We start from the raw sequence: 20,228 nt of genomic DNA on the forward strand, positions 1-20,228 counted from the left end.
TCCCAGCCGCTTTGAGAAACAATTCAAAACACTACCTTGGGTTTCCTCGACTTTTACTTAGAAAATGGCCGATTTCCTCTCTATTCGCAGGGAATACATTTTTGTGATAACTGGCTGGCACACAAGAGCAGACCTCCCCAGGGTCTACTGTATGCACAGGTATGTAAAGGGGTGCGCTAGGGCAGAAGGAATCACAGCGCCCTTACACGCAGTGAGAGCCCAACAGGAAGGGGACAGAGGTGAAGCAGGAGGCAGGCAGACATCCTTATCAGGCCTGGCTCCCATCACCCAGCAAGCCCTGCAGTGTCCTTCCGGCTTGTCCATTCTTCTATGGGGCTGCTAGGATGTAGTTCTACAGAGGTTAGAGTGGGCCGCTGCCCAGCGGCCCTTAGCCTAGATTTGCCCAGATTTAGAGATAAATGTCTTGTTTTTTTTTGTGGTTAGAAGCAAAGTTGAAAAAATTGATTTCAGCACTAGTCTTGGCCTTTGGAGGCCTATCTGAGTTCCTAGAAAGAGGGTACCCAGGTTTTCTTCATTTCACACATTTTCCCCAATGGACAGACCATTAGCTAGTCCCATCCACAAAGTCATTGCATACAATCACAGAAATTCCATTATTTTACAGATAAATGCACAGCACATGTGATCACTTTTGCAAACAGCCCTCTGGGGTACAAATATGGTAAGAACTACAGTGTTTTATAGACATATCAGAGATGAAAAGATGACAGTGCTCCCAAGATGAGACTCAAGCAATGGGCACTGTGCAAACAGCAGCAGCTCTTAATGTGTACCAGCGAGAACAGCTGAATAATTAACTAATCTCTTGTGGGGGAGGGGAGTAACAAATGCAAAACGGATGGATACTTAAAGGGATATTTTGAGTCTTACACAAATCCCAAATAAGGGCCACCCTTAATGCTACCTGTTTTTTATAATCATTTTCCATTGCAATATGTTGAAGGGGAGGGAAGGGAACCCTCTGCGTTCCTCATTTTTGACTCTAGGAGGGCCAGGGGTTGGCCAGCCTGGAAAACTCAGTCCTGGAACCTAGGATATCTAGAACCAAGTTCACTGCTCCTGCGCTCTGGCCCCGCATACCCAGCATCAGAATTAAGACTCACGTGCCGCTGAGTGAGAAATGCGTCCGCCCGTCCCACACTCTCCACTTCAACTCCATGGTCAGTATTTTAAACTGCTTATTAAGTTCAGAACGAAGAGCCCTATCAATCGTTCCTTACCGGGCCTGGAAAAACTGAGCACCAGGTCCTGAGAAGACGCCCACAGGCCTTGCGGTGGCTGGTGGGGCTGCACCGTGGGGTGTGCCTCGCCATAGCAGCCACCACGGCACACGCTGGCTCCGCTTACGTCCACACAGATAAAACCTGGAGACCGAAGTGCGCACGTGTACACACTGGGCTGGTGAGCCATCTCGGCGGGAAAGGGCGCTTGCCACCAAGCTTGAAGGCCACAGACTGATTCCCCAGGGCCTGGACGGTAGAGAGAACCAGTTCCCACAGGTAAGATAAAAGGAGAGCTAGGAATCGGTGAAAACCGTTCCTTTTCCCGCCATTAAAAACGTGGCAGCCTCTTCAGGCAGCAGCCTCGCTTCTTAAGAGTCCCGGCCCTACCCCAGGAAGGGAACTGGCTGGAGTCTGTGTCTCCGTTGGTCAGATAACCCTCCACTGGCCACATCATGACACCTACAGCATATCAAATATCTGGGATATGGTGTGATCCAGACACACCCTGTCAGTACGTTAAACAAAAGATTTTGGTTCAAGTTGGCATTTCTTCTAACATGATAGATGAAGTATTTTTAAACACTAACCATCCTAGGAAAAAATGTGGAATTCCAAGCATGTTTTCAACTCTGTTATAATTTCTGGTCAAATAATCATTATTATTGATTATTGAATGTTAATATCATTCATTAACATTCAGATATCTAAAGAAGATACTTCCACCACTTAGCCAGCTAAACAACCCCAGAGAATAAGGATGGGTTAAGGGTTCTGCACGGGGAGTCTGAAGGTGCTCACAACCACGGAGCATGGTGCAGTTACAAGCAGAAAACCCCAGCCACATGGGGCAGACAGACTCCGAGACCTGCTGAGAACAGCCAGCTTCCTGAGGCTCAACTCTCAGTGACAAAGCATGAAGAGAGATCAAAGTTTTGAACCTTGTGCGGCGTTTTAAAAATCATCATAAAGGTAAAAAGTTTTGGGCAGTAAGAGGGAGAAACTTCTGTGAAATTACTCTTGGAAAGGCGACCTTCCGCAGTAGTATTACTTGTATTAGGAGTAATGAAGTTTCTGAGTAGTGGAAATTCCGCTCTCACGAAGGATTCTATAACTGCAGAGGCATTCAGATCCTTGTTTTCAGTGCAGGGTTTTATATGACACATGCCTCACTGAAGCTCTGCTTAGGACAGATTTGCCAATATCCAGCTCAATATCTGGCCATTTACCCCTGCACTTACATGCAGTCGGCTGTGCTGGGCACCGAGGTAACAGAAGTACAGGGAATGTCACACGCACACTCTGGACCCAGTGGGTCACGGGAGAAGGTCCACGCTCTTCTCAGGCACACCGCAAGGCTTTTCCTTTAATAATATTGTTAGTGGTGTTTTATTTCAATTCAGTCTTTATTAGTTTTAGGCAAAATGAAGCAGCCAAATGCTGTATGTGAACATTCATTCCAAGATCAGCAAAGTATAGGACCCCTTTTCTCGTTGAAAATGCCCAGACCTTTCATTGTTGAAAATGTACTGGGCCTGTTTAAACTGAGCAATCCAACTGACTTGGAAACTGTGTGTGTGTGTGTGTGTGTGTGTATGTATACACATCTATGTTGAAAGTGAAAACTTTTAATAACTTTGGAAACAAAGCAGGACTCAGAGCACAAAATTCGGTACAATGACAAGCTGAGTAGCTTTCTTTTGTTTTGTTAAAACAAAGGGTCTTTTGTAAAAGACCTTGTTAATGAAAACACTATAGCCCCCAAACAACTTAGAAAAGCTGCAGTGAGTCCTTTCTCGTGCAGATTGCCAAACTCGTCCCAAGCAGGGAAGGAAATCAGACACCGAGAAGCAGGCAGTCATGGTGGTTTATTATCCTCACTCATTAATGCTCCAATGCTTACGTTAAGTGAAAATCTGTGGTGGCTGGGAACATTAATTACAGCTTCCAAAGGTTCTCTGTGTTCACTGGTTACTTATAAAACATAAACACACGTGAATAAATGGTTCCATCCTGACTTTGCACATGAAGAGACACTGCACAGCCTTGGTTAACAGCTAAATTAATTCTCTGTTAAGCAACTGCAGGCCTTGAAATGAAAGCATGAAGTAAACAAGTGAACCAGGGTGTAATACTACTGGAAATGCAAAACATGTCACAAGAAAGCCTCCACAGGGATGCTACCCCCAAGAAAGGGGAAGGCAGACATGAAACCCCAAAGCCACACACGTGTGCTCAGCGTCTGTGCTGAGGAGGGCAAGGCCAGGAGCTCAGCACAATAGGAGCAGACACTGCAGGACTGCCTCCTTCCGGCTCAGTCTCAAATGCCAGCAGAACAGGACTGCCTGCTACTCTCTCTTCCTTCTGATAAGGCACATCAAAGTAAAACCACAGAAAACTCCCAAGGAAAAAGCTCTACACCTAGGACCAACCTCATGCATTCTTTCACATATTGCTTTATATTTTAAAGTGCTAAGAACTGGTCATTTGTTTTTACTTGAATATGGAAAACTAAACCCTATACATTCCAAATGGAATAACTCAAATTCATTAGGCATCTACAAACAGAGCCACATATAAACCTAGCTTCGATTAGACAAACTTGCACCTAGGTCTTCTTAAACTGCTTAAAATTCAAACAAAAAATTACAATAAAAAAAACAATTTTTAACAAACCATTCTCCCAAGTATATTTTCTCTAAATCTTTAAGTATGTACATTTTTTCCTAGTTAAAAAGTAACCACTCATTAAGATGAGAACCACCATTTATAAAAAGCATGCTTGCTTTGGCAGCACGTATACCAAAATTGGAATGACACAGAAGATTAGCACGGCCCCTGCGCAAGGATGACAATAGTTTTTCTGAGTTGGTAGGGAGGCGGCTCCCCTTATCTGAGGAGTAGGGGAGGGGAGATAGGGTAAGTGGGAGAGAGGATGGAAACGGAAGAAGAGAAGGGAAGGACTGGGCTGTAAAGTGAATAAATACATAAAAACAAAAGGTAAAGGTTAGGCAGAAATCGGCCTCTAATCCTTGTGTCATTTCTTCATTACGAGTCTATAAGGGATGGCTAGGAATCTATTGCACGGACAATTCTGTGAAGGCGGCTATGTTTAATGCCACACCTTACACGGTCACCAGCCAGCCCCTCCACAGCCCTGAGCGATTCTGGAGAACTCAGAAATGGATGATTAACCTCCTCCTCCTCTGGAAATACGGTGGAGGAGGTACAGAGGTCAGAGGCAGAGGCGGAGGCAGCTCTTCGCGTATGCTGCGTGCACACTGGCTCTGGTGTGGACAGTGCTGCTGGCCTTCCTAACAATGAACCCCGAGTGTCTGGAGACACGAAGGTAAGTACGAAGGTCTGAGTACAGAGTGAGCGAGCAACTGCCGTGGCAGAAATCTGCAGGAGAGATGACAAAGCACCTGAATAGCCCATCAAGTAGGCAGCAATAGTTAATCCTTATTAAACAGTATTTGCGGCACAAATACTATGAAGTGGTTCTACTTGCTGCACAACACACAAATAACACTCTCTCCCCAATTTAAAGCCAGCCACAATGGCTTAAGCATTTCAAGGCATTTCAAAGCTGTAACATAAATACAGTTCAGCACTTCTGTAAGATACCGAGGTGGGGAATGAGCCAAGGCGGCATGTACTTGCCCTCCAGACTGGCCTGTACACCTACGTACCAGCAGCACAAGGTCAAAACAGTAGTTCCGCTCGACTACCATCCTTCCCGAAAGGTACAACCCATCCTAATGATTTGGTTCTAGTCACAGCGCCACACGGCACCACGAGACTTGGGAAATATGTGGCCTTCTATTCCTTTGCCTCTTGTGAGAATAAAAAAAATCCCGACTGAAGTATAGCATGCGGAGAGCAAACACTCATTTTCTGTAGAATAAAGAAAAGACTTTAAAACCAAATTTCTGTCTATTATTCTCTCAAGATCAGTTTCTACGTGAAACAGAGCCTGTGGAGGGAAAGAGCAAATGAGCCCACTCTGAAAGCCTGGTTAGGTGTCGTTGCGCAGTGAGCTAGGGATTAACAAAGGCCAGAGTGCTCCCCACCAAGACCGCCCATGGACGGACTGTCCGAGTGGCTAACCCTGCCGCTGGCCCCGAGAGCACCCACCCGTGACTGTGCACACGCTGGCTGCACCTCCCCACACACAGGCTCGGGAAGGGAGCCGGGTCACATGTTCCCACATCACACTTACTCTTGTCCGCCAACACAGAGGAGCCGTTTGCCTCCTGGTTCTGGCCCTTTGTTCTACTGCATGGGAAGGAAGCTCACCCTCTCCAAAAGCCTGGGAACCTTTGAAATTATCTGAGCTAAGTCTGAAGGAAAGTCCGCAGGAGCTGAAGCTCTGGAGATCACTCATGTGGGGGCAGCAAATAAGTTCTCTACAACAAGCAGTCAGAGAAGCGAGGGGGGGGACATAAAAATTTAAACAAAAATTAGGGTGAGACTGGAAAGAACAAATATATTCTGATATATACAAACCTGATTAGGAGTAGCAGACAGAGCCAATTAACAAGTAACTTAAATCATCCCACTGACGGCTCCTCTGTCTTTAGCTCACATTCTAGACTGCTAGCTTGTATTTAAAGCATTTCTAATGCTGCTTGATAATTTTTTCTTGGCTTCCAAAGAAAGTTAAGTGTCTGTAAATAACCTAGTAATTTGCAGAGTGGAGGCAGAGAAGGCTGGCGGGTGAGAGAGGCCCCTGGCAGCTCGGGCTGGTCAGGTCTCCAGCCTGCTTTCAAATAAAGGACTGAACTCTAGGGACACAGCCAGCCTGGAGAGGTCGGGGCAACTATCCACTTCGAATTGTTATTTCAAAAGCGTTCTCATTTCTTAACACAGCGAGCGAGCCTGTGAGCCGAGACTTTGCTGTGTATGCAGATGTGGCTGTGCATGTGTGTGGGTGAGGACGCACACACATGGGTATTTGCACCGTTTGACACACACAGGGCCATCTGGGAAGAGGGAACCTCAGTTGCGGAATCACCTCTATCAAGCACCCTGTAGGCAGGTCTGTGGGGTGACTGAAGTAATGACTGAGGCAGAGAGCCCAGACCCCTGCAGGTAGTGCCAGCCCTGGGCAGGAGGCAACACATCACTTACAAAAGCATGCTGAGCAGGACACAGGGAGCAAGCCAGGAAGCAGCATCCGTGCCCGCACCTGCCTCCAGGTTCCTGCCTTGGCTTCCCTCAGTGACGACTGAAGACAGCAAAAGAAAGCAATAGGAGAGCATGTGTTTCTGCATACGTAGAGGCCAGAGATCAGTGTTGGGTGGCTTCCTGCTCTACAGTTTAGCTTTACAGACAGGGTCACAATCGGCTGACTGGCGAGGCTGGCCGGCCAGAGAGCCTCTGACATCCTGTCCCTGGTATGGGCCACTGCACCTGGCTTTTATAGGGTGCTGGGATGCTGAAGTGAGGCCCTCATGCTTGTGTGACAAATATTTTAGACTAAGCCATCTCCCTGCCCCCCTGGTTTGAGATTTTGAAAAGGAAAACCTTTAAAATTACTAGCTGTCACTTATGTGTAAGTAATGATTTTCAACCACTTTCATGGGCAAAAATTGCACAGTGACAGCCGAGAACCATCAAAATGTTCCTGCCCTATGCTGTAACCCCAGAGTGAAAGAAATGAACACGTGAAAGTGAAACTCAGACTTCCTAAACTTTTTAAAGTATTTGTTATATTTTAGATGTACGTTTGCCTACATGTACGTCCATGTACCACACACACCTAGTGCCCTTAGAAGCCAGAAGACGGTGCAAGATCCCTACAACTGGAGTCAAAAAGAAATGTTAGCTGCCGTGCTGGGTGCTGAGATTAGAACTCCTGTCCTCTGGAAGAGCAGCCAATGGTTTTAACTACAGAGCCACTTTGTCAATTCCTACCTTCTAACCTTCATTTGAAAGATTTGACAACTTTACACTCTGTGTGTAAGTGTAACAATGACTTAGGGAAGAAAAAACAGGATAAAGTTTTTAACTGAATGACCTTTGGGACATCAGACAATGTACAAAGACCTAAGGACTTGCAGAACGGTTGACTTTGGGTTGAAAATTGGTGACCTCTGTAAATATTAAAGTACATTCCTTTGCCACCGCAAGACAGCTTTGATCGTAACCGTGGAGAACAGTTTTTCCTTATGAGGAACGGGCAAGACCAGGTGGAGGACAGCGGTCTGAGCGAGGCTCGGACCACACCCCTGAGCATAGCAGAAAGGGGACCACTCCAGTGAAGGCACCAGGCGTCAGGCAGCCACTCCCTCAGCAACAGCAGACGCGGTGCCAACAAGCGGAGCCACCATCACCACCACCCTGAGATGCCAGACTTTTCCCACGGGAAAAAGACCAGAGGGTGAAGGCAACCACCAGACCACTGAGGCTGGGCCCAAGACTCCTGAAGAGTGAAAACAAGAGACCAAAGAGCTGAAGACTTTCAGAATATGTTCAGACACTGCCGCTGGGTTGGAATGGCTCCTCGCGTTGAAAACAGCCGCTTTCCAACACCTGCCCATCCTGGAGGGTGACAGGGAGTCAGCAGTGGTCTCCTCGAAGACCACACCTCTGGCAGCAAGCTGCCCCAGCTAAAGGCTGCCCAGTGCCTTCCACTGAGCCGCCCAAGCCGGAAGAGGCCAGTGGCTCATCAAGCCCCAGTGGTTATGCAGTGTGCCAGTGATCCAGTCACACACACCCCCAGGCAGGCCTGGCACTGAGGGGTGCCCACGGTGGAGCCAGGCCTACGCAGGCGGCTTCTCAGGAACCTGGTCTCCTACTTGACACAGAAGTGGGCTGCAGGGGAGGTAAACCTGCCCGTGGGTGGGACTAAGGGCAGAGGCAGCACTGGCAAACTCACAGCAGGACCTCCACTCAGCAGTGCCGACACTGGGCAAGCTAGAGGAAGCCACGCTGCCCGGCCCACACCTGTCCAGCTGTGTCCGCGTCGCAGAAGCGGTCATTTTAAAACCCCGCTCCCTTCTCCACCTAGCTGGGTGGAGTTCTCTGCCAGGTTGTTGTGGTTCATTTGGCGGCATCCCGCCCACTGCTAAAACTAAGCGCTTAGATTCAGGGGATTGGTTTGTTGTTGCTGGTTTCCTTAGAACAAACCCCTGTCATGTTTCCCGTGTGTGAGATACTGTCTGCTGCATTCTGTATGTTCTTATGTTTTTTTTACTAACTATGGAAATTTGTCACATGAATTTTAAAACAAAAAGAACATGTCCCTCAATTTCGACAGACCCACAATTAGAAAAATCTGAAAGTGGGTAAGATTTTACTGCCTAGTGCAGCAAACACCTATGAACCCATAAACAGATGTGAACAAAAGACAACCTGGAATGAGCAAAACATCCAAAGTCCATAAACACAAGTCACATGCAGAACTCCGAATGTCTTCTGGGCTATGGCATCTCTCTTAACGGGATCTTAAACTGGAACTCCACCAGCCAGACTGCACACAACTATAAAAATGCGATTCTCGCCTCCTCCACACCTCTGTATGGTGGAGGCATTTGCCAACAGGGCACACTGCTCCACCCACGGGCAGCCTCATGGTCGGCTCCACATTGATCAGGAACAAAGCCATTGTCACAGGGCGGCTCCCCCCTCCTCTGTTGCCCCTGCTAGGACCTTCCCTGGGCTCCTCATGGCACCCCAGGCCCATGTCAGCTCTCCTATAACTCAGCCTTACCGCCAGGGTTCTCCAAAACGTTCTCAAACATCTCAAGCTTATGGTCCAGTTCAGCCACATCCTCTCCCAGAAGCTCCTGCAGTTCTTACCAGCTGCAAGCATGATCCTGGCACCTGGGATGCTTACTGGCACTTGAGTTGTTGAATGAATAGCTTAAATGTGTCGGATTCCTTTGCCAACTTTTTTTTTCTTCATTTTACCACTGCCAGGAGTTTGAGAAGCCCTGGACTGTGGGCAAGAATGAGGGCTCCTACCTTGTGGGTCTCTCCCCGTGAGTCACGCGCTGTGGAGAAATAGGAGAGGCTCAGAGCGTACCCAGCTCCAGGGGCTCAGCTCCATCTCCCCACTGAAGAGTTCTGAAGCCCTTCCACGATGTTCCCGCCGTCTCCCCACCTCAACCGTTCCTTCCAGGCCATTAGCAGCCCTTGGCCCTAGGCCCCAGGCAGTGTAGAAAACACAGCTCTGCTTCTACTGAAAGCCATATACATACTACGTTGTCATGTTCCCATAACACACTATGCTAACACTATGCTAAAATGGAGGCACATTATGCTTCATTTACAATATATTAAGCAGCATATTATTCCTTAAATGCACAGACCAGCCTCTACATCAAGACCAGGGACCCGACTTATTTTCACTTAGAATGCTTGTGCAGAAAGTAAGTACCCAAACCACGATGTGCAGGTCATTTAACATCAGTCAAGCTGAAAGCTCTCAACCGCTACATAAACCCCAGCTATGTAATGGCTCCAAGTCTTGCATATGTCCTAAAACCCAGTGCAACGGGCCCTCCTAAAGGTGGCCAGCTACCCCTTGCTCTCGAGCAGACAACTTTTGGCTCAAGTCTTTAATCTCAGCACTTGGGAGGTTCACGTAGGAGGAGTGTTCTAGTTTGAGTACAGCCCTTGCTAAAGAGCGAGTATTCCCCACTGACTTAGAAATATACAAAAAGAAACATATTTATAGAACTTAATTTGGAAAACAATCCCAGAAAAGATCATCATTCATCTAAAAAATAAATTACTTTCTGACACAGTTCTCATATTTTTATATAAATATTGATTTGAGATTTGCAGGTTGGTGCTGGTTTAAATTAAAACCCAAAGCCTCCAGACATCGTGAATTAACGGAGAAAGAGATGTGAAGTACGCAAATCATGCATTTGCAGGGACATTGTGTGTTGCCATCTTTGGTGTTTATGAAAGAAATTAAACAGAGCCCCGCTCTCAAAACCTAGCATCCGAGTGCTTATGGAAGGTGATGAGGACTCACTTGCCCTAAGGTTTTTTTTCCCCCTTTTTTTATGGCTAAAGGCAAAGTCACTTCAGTAACCAAAATGAATTTTATTTCTAATCAATATACCAAACACAATCAGGCATATATCAGACGACATAAAAACACTGAATAAATTACACTGAATGAATGTGCAGACTGACCTCAGCCAGAACTTTAGTTTTTTATGAAAACAAACTTTGAAGGAAAAAAAAAAGATGACCTCTTTGTAAAAATGTATGAAAAACACTAGGAGAGGGTATGTGACAGTTTTGTTTGCTGTCCGTTTGTTTTTGTTTTTGTTTGTTTGTTGGGGGGGGGGTTAGTTTTCTGAGACAGGCTCTCTCTCTGTAACAGAGCCCTGGCTGTCCTGGACTCCCTTTGTAGACCAGGCTGGCCACTACTGCAAAGATCATGCCTCTGCCTCCACAGGATTAAAGGCGTGCACCTGGTGACAGGTATATCTGTGAGGGTGAGCAGAGCGGGCTCCTTCCTAACATCTCCAGGACTCCGGTGAGATGAGGGCTCCTGTTCTCCTCAGGGCCCCTGTGCGCCTGCCTTCTGACAACGTGGAGTCGAGTGTGCAGGCCTGACTCTCTGCACACATTGTACAGGCGTGTTTTCAGCGTACTGAGCTGACATGGGGAAGCCGTCAAGCTGCTCTTCCTCCACAACTGTGCAGACACACACCTTAAATACCCAGCATTAATGCAAAGTTAGATTTCTTCGAATTTGACATTTCTGCACCAGATTCTTTCTCATGTTAGCCAAGTGGGGATCAATGGGAAACCTTGGAGACTGAGATTCCCTGCATTTAACTAAGAGGGGATCCCTAAATCAATAAATAACTAAATAATGGCATCTTAGCAAAAGCAAAAACCCAACCCCCACTGCAGTGTTCAAAGCCGCTCTGGCCTCCTCACCCAACACTCAGCCACCGCTGCGATGGCTCCTTGCTGAACCTTCTGGCCAAGGGACATTCACAGCTGTTACTATGCACTGTGACATGCGCACTGATGCTCTCTGCCCTTTTCTCAGGGCCACATTGTTTGGTGAAAGATAACCTTAGTGTTGTCCCTCTCAAGTGACGCCCTTGCTGTGAGCAGGAAATGTAAAGAGAGCACCAAAGTCCCCTCAGCAGCCTGGGAAGTAGCCCAAAGATGAGCTGCAGGTTTACTGCATTAAATGCGATGTTCTGAACTTCTCTTCAGGCGGGAGCAGAGAACTCCCAAAGTAAACTGCTAAACTCTCCAAAACAGGACTGCACAGCCGAGGGCAGAGCCTTCTCAGGAACATCTGCTTCTGCCCACAACCAAACCGCTCCCAACTGTCCTGTCTAAGTGTTTCAAAGCAGCAGGGTCAACCTTGTGACAATACACTCTAGCCAGGAGCAGCCTGGGGGCCACCCAGGAGGCAGATCCTCTACCTACCTCAGGCCTTTCTGCAGGCAGGATGACAGTCACCTGCCCACAAAGTCTTCCTGGAAGCACGTCCCAGGGAGAATGCCCCCTACTTCCTACAGCTGGTGCTCCACTGGCTTTGCTGGAGAGCACGGAGAGTGGACAAGGTTCTGCAGCACAGGCCGCTCATGCAGCACAGCCCAGTTCTGACACGGGTGTCCTGAAGCACTGTCCAAACCCAACCCAGGTGTATTACAGGGCCAACAGCTGTGGGGAGCTCAGGTAGGAGTGTGACGGAGCGATTCCAACACAGGGGCCATCAAGATCGAAGCCTCAGGCTGTGCCAGCCCGGAGCCATGAAAAGTACTCAGCCCTGGCCACACTCAAGATTCTATGAGCATCACTGCCTACCACGTGGAGTCAGTGCGGAGGCTGCCGATGGCTCTGATGGCCTGGTGTTACAATCTAAAGTGAGGGAGCCTCATAAACTGTAGACCACCTATCTGAGGCTCATTTTCCAAGTATAGAAAAAAAGCTCTAAAGGCTCCTCCCGGGAGAGTGGAGCTTTGCATGTCCCAGCTGCCAAGACCAGGCCCCTGGGCTTCAGAACGGAGCCTTCTGTCATGTCCCAGTCACTTCCCTATCACTGCTATAAGACAGAGTGACCAAGGCAACTTGCGGTGTCAGAGGGTTCGCCCATGACTGTCACGGGAAGGAGCAGGCACGGCGCTGGAGCAGCAGCTGCAAGCTTTCCTCTCAGTCCATAAGAGGAAGACAGAGCCACAAGTGCTCTCTGGGGGCGGGGGCTGCTGAAACCCCAAAGCCCGCCCCCACCCACACACCTCCTCCGACAAGGCCACGCCTCCTAATCCTTGCTCAAACACTTCCATTAGCTAGAGACTGGGTATTCAAACACAGGAGCATCTGAGACCGTGCGCATTCAGTCACCACAGCTGCAGGGACTCCGAGTACCAACACACCCTACACCTGTCCTGACGCTCGCTCTTCTGCTGTGCAGAAGCAGCCACGCTGAAGTCCCGCCCGAGACCACCCTGCAGACTTTAGCCTATGTGGCCAACAGAAATGGTGTGTATACGTATACACACACACACACACGAAAATACACGCACCAATAACATAAAAACCTAACTCAAGAACAGAGTCTGCGTTACTAATGCGACCTGAATGAAGACCCATCCTTGAATTTTTTTGAAGACAAAACTAAGAAAACTCAATGTGCTGTGACTAGCATGTACAATCAAGAATGAAATGTTGGGAGTTTGACATGCAACACGTAGCAAGGAAACGAAGAGACTCATGAGCAGAACAGGGCTGTGACCTTCAAGCGTTAACACACTGTGTACACAATGGTTTCAAGGCAGTTTCCCAAGCCAGTGTCCAAAATGTGAAACTGCAAACATCCACAGAGCAGGCCAGGGCACCGTGAGCCACAGCACACACACGCCAACGCCCAGCCGGCCATGCCGCGGGTGCTGCTGGCTGAGGCCAACCCCAGTCTAAATCACACCAACACGAGAGGTCTCTCGAGAGGTACGATGGCGTCCTCAGCCCTAGCGTTTCTAAAATGTTGAGCCTCCGTGGATATGAGATCCTCAAATGTAATTAAGTTACAATGAGGCATGAGAGCACGCTAAGGTAACACGCCTGGCATACTAAATGAAGAACGTGACGGAGACGGAAGGTGTGAAGACGAATGCACTGTAGTTAGGATGCAGATGGAAACCCCCAGGCTCCCGGAAACTGAGGAGGAACGGTGGCCTTCGCTGCGGCCTTTGGTGTACACTGGATGTGCTGGCTGGTTTTGTACCACAAGCTGGAGTCATCAGAGGAGGGAGCCCCGGGGGAGGAAAGGCCTCCATGAGATCCAGCTGTAAGGCATTTTCTCAATTAGTGATAAATGGCCCAGCCCATGGTGGGTGGTGCCATCTCTGGGCTGGTGGTCCTGGGTTCTATGAGAAAGCAGCTGAGCACACTAGTGAGCAACACCCTCCATGGCCTCTGCATCAGCTCCTGCTCGAGGTTCCTGCCCTGTGCGAGTTCCTGTCTGGACGTCCTTTGGTGATGGACAGCGCTGTGTAAGTGTAAGACAAACCCTTTCCTCCCCGCTTGCTTTTTGGTCGTGGTGTTCACAGCCATGGGAAACCCTGACAAGGACACTGGGTTGGCAATTACCTTGATCTTGGACTTCTGGGCCCTCTTAACCAGGAGAACCTAGTTCCCAACATTCTGTTGTGATAACTATGCCAACTCGCAGACCCTCCACAGCCCTGCTGCAGGGAAGTCACAAACCCTAGGAGGAGGTGACGGGCATGAGGACACAAGTGTGAGGTCTCAGAAAACAGTGAGAAGCACTTGTACACATGCTGGCCAGCCCGGCTAGGGAGAGTGGGCAGCCTTGGGAGAGTGGGCAGCCTTTTGACTTAAAGCCCAAATAAAGCACAGCCCACGATTTTACTAACTGTGCCGCAATGATGACCCCAGTCTCTGAATTTGCTCAGCTGCCCTAGGAAAGAGCACTGTGACACAGCACTTGACTGGTGACCGGAGAAGAGGCCAAGGCACACTCAAGGGTACACTGGCCTGCACCTTTGCCACAGGTGTGCGAGCACCAGATGCTGACGGGGATCTGTCTGTGCAGCAGCAGGAACGTGCCGGGAAGCCTGAGGCATGCTCATTTGTGCGCCAGTGACTGAAGAGACAGTAGAAAGTGGATCACGAGCTAGTTCGCTCGTCCTCAAGGCCAGACGGTGCTCAGAAAACAAGGTGGAGAACTGGGCGAGGTCTCCACTGGTAAAATGTTCACTGCCCAGGCACCGAAGCTAAGGTCAAATCCCCGGAACCCACATGACACTGGGTAGAGCTGTGGCAGCCAGAGCACTGAGACAGGAGGGGTCCCTGGTCTCGTCAGGCAGGTACCTCAAAAGCAAGGTAGGAAATACAGGAAAACATTTGACATCAACCCCTGGCCTCCACATGTATGTAAAAGCACATGGACCTACACACAGAGAGAGAACAGCCACAGATCAGGGCCAAAAAGCAAATGACTGACAGGTGGTGCTGACTGGCTGGTACCAGTGATAGAGGCGGGTGACCTGAGTTCTGAATCTGCACAATTTCAAGCAGCAAGATTTAAAACTAGAAAACAAAGGCCCTATTCCTCCGCCCCTCTAGCCAACGGAAGGAAAAAAGGAATGAAACTGTGTTGCAGACACAAGTCGCAAGACATCTGTTAAGGTCGTGGGATGTGAATATTAGTTGCCTGCATCCTTCAAATATGTTTTTTTAATCCCTCTGAAAAGCCAAGCTGCCTACAAAATTGCTAAAAGAACAGGTTTTAAGCCCTGCCCCAGTGGGGACTGGGTGCTAAATCCCTCCTTCGCTGCCAGCTCGCCAGCCATTAACTGCAGGATAAAAGGCCTGGGAGGATGAAGTCTGTGCGGACACAGGCTCTGTCCACCACATGCCTTGGGAGGCCACTTTGATGGCTGCTCACGATTTACTGCCTCTGACTCTCACACTAAACATTTCACTTTAACAGTCTGATACAACCTGTTAAAGTACACCTCAACCACAGGCCATATCCACACCTTAGGAGCGGAGGCCACACTATTATGATCTCCCTACAGCCCTGGCCAAACAGAAGGAGGAAGTCCTTCCACGCACTTGTACAGATGTCCTTCTCTAAAGTCACCATGGGGGATTTTCCCCAGCTCATACAGGCACGCACAAGTGGCACACAGGCCAGGGTCACCCGGCACAGGACTGCAAAGGACTCTCCTGCTCAGTGTCCACACAGCCCTCGAAAGGTCTACCTACGTGCTGGACACAGCCCAGGGATGACATCAGCTGCTGGGGAACACCACACGTGCGCAGACAGTGGGAAGCCATGACTGACCGCACTGCGGGAGCACTAGAGAGTGGGAGAGCTAAAACACCAACTAGCTGTCTAAATCCTCTGCTTACGACCCCGTCTGGAACCAGAGGCGTGCTGCAGGGTGTCTCAGTGTTAGAACACTTGCCTGCTGAGCACATGACCCTGGGATCAGTCCCCAGGAATACACTCAACATAAACTCATGGATGCACAAACATGCACAAAAACACACACACCCCAAATGCCTATCCAAGACCCTCAGCTTTTAATAAGTTTGCCATTATTTGGGGGTGATTTGTCGCCGTCTTGAGGTCAGCAGAGCACCGCACTTGTCCACTTGCTAAAGCAGATGGGTGGAGTCTCAACACAGAGGTCTCAGCACCAGCGCAATGAACACCCACTGTGTGACAACGACCCTCGGGAGGGGCTGGGGACCTGTGCTGACGGCAGTGCTCGGCTGGCATGCAGAGGCCTGGGCACCACGCCATGAACACACAGTGGCCGTGTCAGGGCACACCTGTAACCACCGCACTCGGCACTCAGGAGATGACAGCCAGGGGTTCGGAAGCTCAAGGCCATTCTTGGCCTCGGGCACATTCAGGGTCAGGCTGGTCTGTAGGAAACTGACGACAGCAGCAATGAAAACAAACTTAAAAACAAACAGCAGGGGACCCTGGCCTGGCCCTCACTGTGCTCAGCTCAACTTGGGAGGAGCAGATCTGCAGTGGCGGGTAAGCAGTGTGACCCCATGAGTTCAGAAATCAAGCTCTGTGCTCTGTATGTGCGGCCCTGCTCACTCCAAGGCTGCAGGCTCCTTCTGCCTCCACCATCCCACCCTGCCCCAAACCTAGACGATGAAAGCCACAGTCAGAACACTGAGGGCACCACCCTAGGCCTGTCCCGGTGGGCAGTCATAACAGATCCCCAACCTCAAACAGCTGAGCAGGCAGCTGTGTCCACCCTGGAGAGCCCCGTCTAAACGCATCTCTTGAGGCCAAATGGTGGAAATCAGGCAAAAATGCATAGTTTAGCCCTCCTGTCCCAAACAACTCAGCACCGTTAGTCCAAGGTACCACTGGGGCAAAGGCAGATTTCTCAGTCTGCACACACTGCCACATTGCAGACACAAATACATGGGGAAAGAACAGCAAGTGGCAGAGGAAGGTTCATGAACAAGGGAAGGAAGCGAGACAATCAGGAGTGGGCACCTTGCCCCCAGGAAGAACTGTGCTGGCCCCCTTGGAGCGGAGGCCAGCCAAAGGCCCACTCTGCGTCCCTCCCACTGCCTGCCTGGGCCCTGGGACACATACAAAGTGCCGAGACACGGACGATGCGTGCTCCCGCGCTGGATGCACACGACAGGCCCGGGAGTTGGCCTAAGACAATCAGGCAATTACATTTAAGCATCAGCGTGGGAGACCTAAAAATTCATGACACTGTCAGTTAAGACAAGAAACTCATCAGCTAAGCTCTCGACACACAGCCCTCTCCTGGTGCTCACTGGCCTGTCTCCTGGCAACACATCCCCCAAAGACCCGGCCCCACATCCGCACCCTCCAAGATACACACCACAGAGCCGGGGGCGGGGGACAGAGAGCTCATGAACAGCTTGACGTGAAACAAGGGCAGAGTCCCCAGCTTCGGCCTCTGTCACATTCACAGCTTCACAAGACTCAGAAATGCTGCCCTTCGAGACGACTTAGAAATGGGTCATCAAAAAAAAAGTTAAATCAGGTTTGTGAAAATGCCTATCAAAAACCGGCTTAGCAGCTGAGCGCACTTGCTGCTCTTGTAGGGGACTTTGGTTAGGTCCCAGCATGCACACGGCTGCTCATAACCGCTGTAACCTCAGGGCCAGGAGACCTGATGCCCTCTTCTGGCCTCCAGGGACATCAGGCATGCGCACAGGTGCTAGCACACGTGCGTAAACACGAATCTTAAAGAAAATGGCAGCTACGCCAACTATAGAAACTGCCCCTTGCTCACACCTCTGCAAAGTAAACTAGCGGCTGTAATTTACCTACAGTGGCATGGCCCACACCCCACCAAGTCAAGCGCAGGTAAGCTGTCTTCTCCGATTTCTGCTCCTCCCCCCTTTCTAGCCAGTGTCTCAGGCAGTCCAGGCTCCTCTGCCTGCCAGGGGCTGAGGCCGAAGGTACGTGCTGTCCTGTTCAGTTATAGGGGCCTGGGGATGGAACCTGGAGACATCTGCCTGGTACAGAATCGCCAGCTGAGCTCCGTCTAGCACATTCCCTGGGATTTTTACTCTCATTGAGTCAGCATGAGAAGTAGAGCTCCAGAAGCCAAGGGCGACTCCAGGAAGAAAAGGGGAACGAACTTCACAGTGAATGTGGCAAATTGTGGGATACCACTAGCTCAAAACAGCACAAACCACACACACGACAACACACACACATATCCTAAATAACAGCGAAGGTGAGGTATCCAACTTGGAGGCTCAGGATTTAAAACTCTTGAGTAGCAGGCAGTCCCTGCTCAATTAGTAGCCAAAGCCTGCGGCCTCCATCAACAAGAAGCTCCAAGAGAGGAAGTGGCAGAAGGAACTTCAGAACAGCAACCAAAACAAGAGCGTGGGGGTTGTCAGGAATGACCCACTAATTACCAAGAACTGTTAGTAATGAGTCTGTACTTATTCCCTAATTAAGACTGCTATGCAGAATTGATCTATCCTCACTGCTGCAGTGACACATCCAAGACAAACCAGCACAACAGTGTTAGAGCAAGAAGGTGTTTGAGGCAGGGTGCTTCCAGGACTCCGGTGTGTGCAGGAAACTTGAGGAATAGAGACACAAAAACAAAAAACCACGGCGTCTTCTGTCCAGGGAGAGAACGGGTGCAGCACAGGGCGTTCTACTTATTTAATACTTACATGGTTTTCTAGTTTCTCTCTCCATCGCTGTGAGCTACTGTAAGAACTAAATAACTGTGCGAGTCCCACAGGGGTGGAAATCCCTAAGAGGCCACAAGGTCTGCAGAAGACCGTTTCGTGAGAAGCACAGGACAGTCCAGTCCGGCAGAAGCTTCTTTCCTGCCCAGGGCATGGCTGCAGACAGAAACCTCTCACCTGGAGCAAGAGACTCATGGCGTCTGCAGACACTCCACTTTGTTGCAGAGTGAAGGAAAGCCACAACACACCTTCCCCGGAATCAGGAGCCTTTGTGATTCGTTAGGGGTTCTCTGGTTAAGACCAAGCCTGCACCCCATCCCACGCTCACCTCCACAGCACTGAATCTTCCCTCACACTCCATCACACCTCACACCAGCACCCCTCCTGCTGACCAGTCCCTACAATAGAGTCCTGGCTCTTAGTCACTGCCGGTGCCTTCTAAACATCACCATCCATTCTGTGAGCACCAGCAGTGAGAGGCCACACGTGTAAGGCAAGTGAACGGGGGCAGTCATGGCATGGAGGAGCCTGTAGGTCACACGGGCCCCAACCTCCTCTCAAACAGTCCAGGCCAGCACTGCCGAAGTCAACATGCCAGGTCCCCATAAAATTAATATCGCCAACCAAGTAGTAGAATAAATGGTCTGCCTCCTAACAAGCTTTGGCTGTGTTAATTTGCCCTCGAGCTGCAGTGGAGGACCTACAAGCAGAAGGAGGCTGGCCAGCTGCAGTGCCCGTGCTGTGACAGAGAATGCAGGACACAGGTGTGAGACGGGAGCCCACAGCACAGCTGGGAAAGTCGGTCAGACATGGGAACCATGAAGGACAAAGTCATTCTGCTGTCGTTCAGCACAGAACCCAGCGAGACCACGGTCCACTTTGCCAAGACGCTAAGCTCAGCAGTGAGTGGCCAGAAGGTGTCGTGGAAGTGAAGGCAAGGTTGCGGGCCAAGCACAGACCACACCTGATACCAAGGGCACCCTGCTCGGGAGAGCTGCAATGGCTTCTATAACAAAAGTTGCCTTGTTTTGTGCCTGCTCCGTCTCCAGAAAACAGCAAGGAAAACACGCCTGCAAGTCGGGCCTCCGTGAACACAGCTTCTTGCGAGGGGAACAAATTAATCGCCATGCCTTTATTTATATTTATTGTTCATTCTTTTCTGAAGCAGAGATGGAGGCCAGCAACGCCCAGGCTTTTTTCCTGGCCAACTCGTCGTATTTTGACATCTTGAAACAACTCAAAGGAAGGTCTTTAAAATGAAATGAAGCCATCACTATCAAAGCCTGACACGCGTTTTTAAGTCTCTACGATGGCGGTGCCCACTGACGCCCGTGTGTGTGAAGCCTTACCCTGGAGCCCTGCCATTGCGATGCTGGAGTTTTCCACAGCGTGTGTCTGAGCGCCCTGTGCTGCGCTTTGCCACTGGATTTTGGGGTGTTTTGTAATAATGAGCTTTGTTCTCCAGTGTCCCCATGCCTGCCAGCCCAAACAAGGAGGCTCCTGCGGGTCTGTGTTCTTGTGCTGCCCTCTGGTGGGGACTCCAAGCCACAGGAGCGAGAATGAGCAGAAGGAAAAGGCTGAAACAGAACGCAACTCCAGGGGGAAGGTAACAAAGAGATCACTTGTAAAAATTCAGCAGGACCTTGTTCATTGCTATAAAACAAGTGTGCAAACATGTCACTCGGACATGCCTACTCAGCCTAAAAACGTTTACGAAAGAAAATCCAGGGCAAAGCAAGTGCACCTGTGTACTAGCATAGATGCCAATTAACTGCAGCAAGCCAGGCTTACAGA

The 20,228-nt window shown here is 49.7% G+C and overlaps 1 protein-coding gene and 1 pseudogene across 15 annotated transcripts in view; one reads left to right on the top strand and one right to left on the bottom strand.

The window, feature by feature from the left end:
• The window catches only part of Pard3 (par-3 family cell polarity regulator), a 506,727-nt gene that overhangs the window by 368,630 nt on the left and 117,869 nt on the right, over positions 1-20,228 (bottom strand). The gene's annotated exons all lie outside the window — the stretch shown is intronic.
• LOC132646141 (U6 spliceosomal RNA) lies at positions 4,024-4,136 on the top strand (annotated as a pseudogene).

Source organism: Meriones unguiculatus, chromosome 10 (genome assembly GCF_030254825.1).
Source record: "Meriones unguiculatus strain TT.TT164.6M chromosome 10, Bangor_MerUng_6.1, whole genome shotgun sequence".
In the NCBI taxonomy this organism is placed as follows: Eukaryota; Metazoa; Chordata; class Mammalia; order Rodentia; family Muridae; genus Meriones; species Meriones unguiculatus.